Source organism: Nomascus leucogenys, chromosome 8, assembly GCF_006542625.1.
Source record: "Nomascus leucogenys isolate Asia chromosome 8, Asia_NLE_v1, whole genome shotgun sequence".
Classification (NCBI taxonomy): Eukaryota; Metazoa; Chordata; class Mammalia; order Primates; family Hylobatidae; genus Nomascus; species Nomascus leucogenys.
This window is the reverse complement of record NC_044388.1, coordinates 111,800,921-111,806,920: the sequence shown is the minus strand read 5'-3', so window position 1 is coordinate 111,806,920 and position 6,000 is coordinate 111,800,921.

Sequence of the window (6,000 nt, the reverse complement as noted above, 5' to 3'; positions counted from 1 at the left end):
GCTGGGGTGATGTCATCCCCTCCCCTCTAGGAGAGTCTGTTGTTGTTCTTGTCACAGGGAGGCAAGGAGTTGCGCTCTTGGCGTTTAGTGCCCGGGAACTAGGATGCCAAACATCACTCGTGTGAGACAGCCCTGCCCCCCAGCATCCTCCACCCACCTGGCCCCTGTGACAAATTACTGCAAGTTCCACGAATGCCATTTCAGCCCAGAGCATGCAGCCTTCCGGAAAGTAGGCCCGCTCAGACTCTGTGACACGATTCCCAGGGATGGTAAAGACATCCGGTTACAGTAAAACCCGGTCCTGAGTCAACAGGGTTCACCCAAGGGTTGCCGATGCTTTACGTTCACACAGTCCTATCAACTAATTGCATGCTGGAGGTTTACCCCAACCCCGGGACCTGCATGACAATACCCTGGTTGCTGGGAGTGGCCCTGTGGGTCCCTATGGGTCAAAGTCACATTTCTTACCATTGCTCTGAAAAGTGAGTTGTGACAGAGGCCATGCAAATAAAAACATAATTCACAGAGCCATGTGTGAGTGGCTCACACCCCATAAACACGTATCATTTTCAGGGGAAACCTGCATCGCTGGCCCCTCCGATAGGAGTTCATTCATTCATTCACTCACTCAGAGCAATCCAGCGCAAACGCAGGCAGAGCTGTTACCTGCACCCAGGCAAGCGCAGTGCGGGAAATGGTAAGACCTGGGCTTGTTCTGTCAGGGGCAAGAAAGGGCAGAGGTAGACAAGGGGATCTGGGGTGCTCAATGCACTGATCCCAGAGGACCTGCATGTGGGGGACCACGACACGGGGGTCCTAACTCAAGCCTGGTGGGGGCTTCCTGCCAGGTGATGGGGGAAGGGGAGAGGGCCGGGCTGAAGGGGCTGGGCTGTAGATGCCTGGGGAGAAGCTTCGTGGGTGCAAAAAGCATGGAAGCCCACAGTGGCCTGGAGCCGGTCTTCTTGGGGACCAGCTGGGGACGTGCTCCCATCCTGAGGGGCTGACATGCTGGGAGCCTTTGGGGTTTCAGGAGGGAAGCTCCTTCTGGCAACAGCCAGGGCACAGGGAGGCCAGCCATGGTGATGGTGCCAAGTCCCAGAGGAGGGATGGCGTGAGGAGGGCCCTTCCCACTTGCCACCACCCATCTCTGGAAAGGGGGCCAGGGGGAGCTCCTCCTTACACGAGTAGTTATGGAAAGGAGTTGTGAAATCGGATTTTCCACTTAAACGTGTGCAGTGAGCTGCCACGGCTTCCTGGGAACTTGGGAGAGCCTGGAATTGCATTAAGTAATAGAAACCACCCTGGAAGCTGCTCCCAGGGAAGCTGTGGTGGCTGTTCCTCAGTCCAGCCCTCAGTGCCATCATTTCTGCTCCATCAAAATAGAATATCTAAACTTCAGGACAGTGGGGCCTGGTCCTTGGTCTCTCCAGATCCGAGGCAGCAGAGACGGTGAAGAAACACCAGCCCTGGCACTGGGTGAGCGTGGGGTCCCATCCTGGTTTGCAATTCCATCGTACAGATGAGGACATCAAGGCCCAGAGAAGTTAAGTGCTTTGCTCAAGATCACACAGCAGGCAAACAGCAGTGTCAGGATTTGAACTTGGCATCTGTCTGACTCCATGGCTACACTTCCCAACCTCAGTTACCTATGGCAAAACTGCTGTGGCCCAATGAACAGAGTGGCTGCAAAGACATAGGAACTGGAGGGGGACCAGCTTATAAACTGTTAAGTGCCAAGCGGAGGGCCACCCATTAACTACTGTTTCCATGGGCTGACTGCAGTTGGAAACTGGTGCAGGGCGACCTGGCATCCCCTGTCCCCCACATGGCAGGGACTAGCCCTGTTGTGTCATTGAGTTCCTGGGTCCCGGCTGGCCAGAGTGGTCACCTCCATTTCATTATTTAGGGGCTGGAAAATTACTATTCATGACAGCAGACTTAAAAATGAAATAATAAGTCCGTCCTTTTAAAAAGCAAATTGCGATGCTAGAATATTCATGAGCTGTGACTTCATGGGAAATGGCAGCAGCAGGGAGATTATCATTCGGTTAAGTCAGCAGCCAAGGAATTTAGGGAAATGCACCTGTCAGTCTGAGGAAACGGGTGATTAATACTTTCCTGTTTGCAGGGCCCCTTAACGGGCGCATTTTTAATGTAATAATTAATTAACCTTGGGATCACTCATATTTCACAAGCTCCCAATGCCTTGGCTCCTAGAGGGTGGGGGTGTAGCCACCTTCCTGCCCCCCAGCCCCCTGATCCCATTCCCATTCTGCATGCAGGGACACTCGGAACTGACCCCCCTCTGAAGTCACGAGGCCTGAGACCTTGGCTGAGAGGCCGAGGCCAAAGCTCATGGGAGACTTGTCTGGTGAAGATGGGTTTGGCCTGCCCTGGGCAAGGACGGGGAGGGGCTGTTGAGGCAGGGCAGGGTGACGAGGACATGCCCTGCCCTAGCGAATGCCCATAACCTCTTCGTTGGTGCAGTGAGTTGAGTAGGGGGCCCCAAAACTCATGTCTACCTGTAGCCTCTGAATGTGGCTTTATTTGGAAGCAGAGTCTTTGCAAATATCATTAGTTAAGAATCTCAAGATGAGATTGTCCTGGATTTAGAGTGGACCCTGAAGTCAACGACTGGTATCTGTATAAGAAGAGGACACAGAGAAGAGGCCATGTAGGACAGAGGCTGGGATTGGAGTGATGCGACCACAGGCCAGGGAGTGCCATGAAAGCTGGGACAGACCTCCCCCTTCAGAGCCTCGAAAGGAGCCAGCCAGCCAGGGCCTTGGCTTAGGACTTCTGACCTCCAAATGGGAGGATGCGTTTCTATTGTTTTAAGAACCCTGGTTTGCAGGGCCTTGTTCCGGCAGCCCCAGGACCCTCCTACAGTGGCTGTCCCTTTTGGGGGCTGCTGGAGAGCAACGGAGGGAGGCCTTGTGGGCAGGGTGGGGGACCCATGTCCCAAGAACCCTGGAGTCCCCAGGGACTGACTGTGCGGGGCCTGATGCTGCTTTTTCAGTGAGCAGGACCAGTGACTAGATGCTCATCCACTCCTCTCTCTGCTCCTGAGCGTCTCCCGCTGCAGGGGGTTGAACCAGAGCTGTGCTTTTCAAGCTGGGTTCCCCAGCACACCCATAGGGGCCTGGGATCCAGAACGCCTCAGCGCCACCCCTCCAACCTCCTCCCTCCTGCTGCCTAGAGAACTCTTAGTCATCCTTTACGGCCCATTTCCAGTGCCCCTCTCTGGGGGTGCTGGCCTGAGCTATCTGGGTCCTCAGAGTTCCACGCATCCCCCACCCCTGTAGGCCAGCTCCTGCTCCCAGCCCAGGCTCTGGCATGGCCCCCTGCAGGGTTTGTGGATCAGAAGTGGCAATCCCAGGCCCCGAGGCCCTGAGTCATTCACACACACGGGCACACGTGCACCCATACATCCATACACAGCAACATGTACACACCCCCACACATAAACATGCACACATATGCATACAGGGCACACACATGCATGCACAGACACATGCACGCACACACACAGCACATATGCACAGTGCACACATGCAAACAACACGCCCACACACAGGCGCACCCCCCCCCCGCACACATGAACATGCACACATATGCATACATGGCACACATGCACACGCACATGCATGCACACACAGACACATGCACGCATACACATGGCACATATACACTGCACACATATGCACACATGCATACACGCCCACACACAGGTGTGCGCACGTGCGCGCACGGACACACACACACACACACACACACGCCTGCACACTCACCCCCCACCACCTCGCCCCTCCAGGCAGGCTGACAGTTCACCTGCACCCTCTAGTGGCTGGCTTGAGGCACCACGGCCAGGCTGCTGCTTGTTGAGTTTCCGGTTGGGTCCAGGCCACCCGGGGGTGCAGTGGATGAGAGCGGCACACTCCATCCACCTCAGTCACACTTGGAGCCCCCTTTGCCAGGAGACACTGCTTGGCCTGCCCAGCCAGGTGCTGACACCATATGGGGGCTGGGGGCTCTAGCCACATCTGCCCAGGGAGCTAAGTCGAGGCAGGGGCTGGGGAGACCGTGGGCAGGACGGCCATGTCCTTAGCTGCCACCACCCAGGGCAGCTGGGGCTCCTCCAGGGAACTCTCAGGGCCACGGCAGGAGCCAGGGCAGGCTGGGGAGGCCTCACTCCAGGCCTCAGGCCAGGACTGGCTCTGTCCCTGCAGACGCAGGGAATCTGTCCCCTGGGCCCTCGCTGACTCCCTGCAGGGCCTTGGGCAGCTACGCCCAGACCAAATGAGGCAGGGGCAGCTGGCAGGCAGCTCCAGGAGAACGCACCTGGCCTGCCCCTTCCTGAGAACTGCAGGGAGTTCCGAGGGCTGACACTGCCGCCTCGGCGCCTACCCCTGTAGCTGTGGTTGGGGCTGGGGTAGGGCGCCCGGCGTGGCCATGGAGGTGGGCTCTCCTGGAGACCCCTCTGCAGCATGGTCTTAGGGCCCAGCCTGGTCCTCCTGGCCACAGGAGGTTCTGAGAGCACCCCAGAAACCCCTCCGTGAATTCCTTTTCTGCCTGAACTGGTCAGAGCTAGGGTCTGTTGCTGCAACTAAGAGGCCCCCGAAGCGGCCCCTCCCCCACCCTGGGAGCACAGGGCTCACCCTCCACCAGACGGGAAGCCTCCTCTATCTTCTTCCTGCTGCACCCCCAGGCCTAAAGCAGCACCCAGCACACAGTAGGCACTAAACACACAATGGACCAATGCACCAAGGGGGTCCTGCCTGGGGGGTTCCCTGGAAGCAGAGGCTGAGATGGAGTTTGGGGTGCACTGGGGACCACACCTGCTGGGTCAGCCCAGGAAGGCAGCGTTGGGCACAGGGAGAAGCTGAACCTTCACGCAGGCCTTGGCAAGCCGGGGGCGGGGGGCAGGGGCGGAGGGCCTGGGGGAGGGCTCCCTGCCGGGAGACCCTCTGAAATGGCTGGGTCTTGCCACCCCACTCAGCTCTGCCATGCAGGGAGGGGTGTGACCTCAAAGGTGGCCTCCGAGGCTGAGGCTGAGGGATGCGGGCAGCAAGTCCTCTTTCAGAGGGGGCCCTGGGTCGTGTCTCCATGTCCACACCAAAACCTAACCCTCCTGGAAGGGGAAACGGAGGCTCAGAAAGAAAAGAACCGGCCGGGTGCGGTGGCTCCTGCCTGTCATCCCAGCACTTCGGGAGGCCAAGGCGGGTGGACCACCCGAGGTCAGGAGTTTGATACCAACCTGGCCAACATGGCGAAACCTTGTCTCTACTAAAAATACAAAAACTAGCAGGGTGTGCGGGCGGCACCTGTAATTGCAGCTACTCAGGAGGCCTAGACATGAGAATCACTTGAACCCAAGAGGCAGAGGTTGTAATGAGCTGAGATCGCGCCACTGCACTCCAGCCTTGGTGACAGAGTAAAATTCTGTAAGAAAGAAAAAGAAAGAAAGAAAGAAAGAAAGAAAGAGAGAGAGAGAGAGGGAGAGAGGGAGGGAGGGAGGGAGGGAGGGAGGGAGGGAGGAAAGGAAAGGAAAAAGGAAAGGAAAGGAAAGGACCTGCCTAGGCCTTTCGACTGGGAAGAGACAGAGTGTGGATGCCAGACTGGGCCATTTGACTCTGGGATCTTCCCTTCATGCTGGCCCCTCACCCCAGGGAGTCCCACAGAGTGGGGCCGGGGAGGCCTCAGGACAGCCTGGCCACTGGTGAGGGACTCCCCCCAGACCTCTCTGGTATTTGCTGTTCCTCTCCTGTGTTCAGGGGCTGGGGGGAGGTACTGCCAGCTGACCTCAGCCTGGGGCAGAGCTGCCACCAATAGGGAGGCGGCTTCCAGCAACTTCCAGGCTCCTGGCTGACACACTTGGTGTGCCGAGTGGTGTCCCAGAGGAGGTGCAGCCAGGGCGGGCTTCCTGGAGGAGGAGGGCCTGAGCCTGAGGAACGGGCTCTGAGGAATGGGCTGGGTTGGCACAGGCTTCGAGGTAGGGAG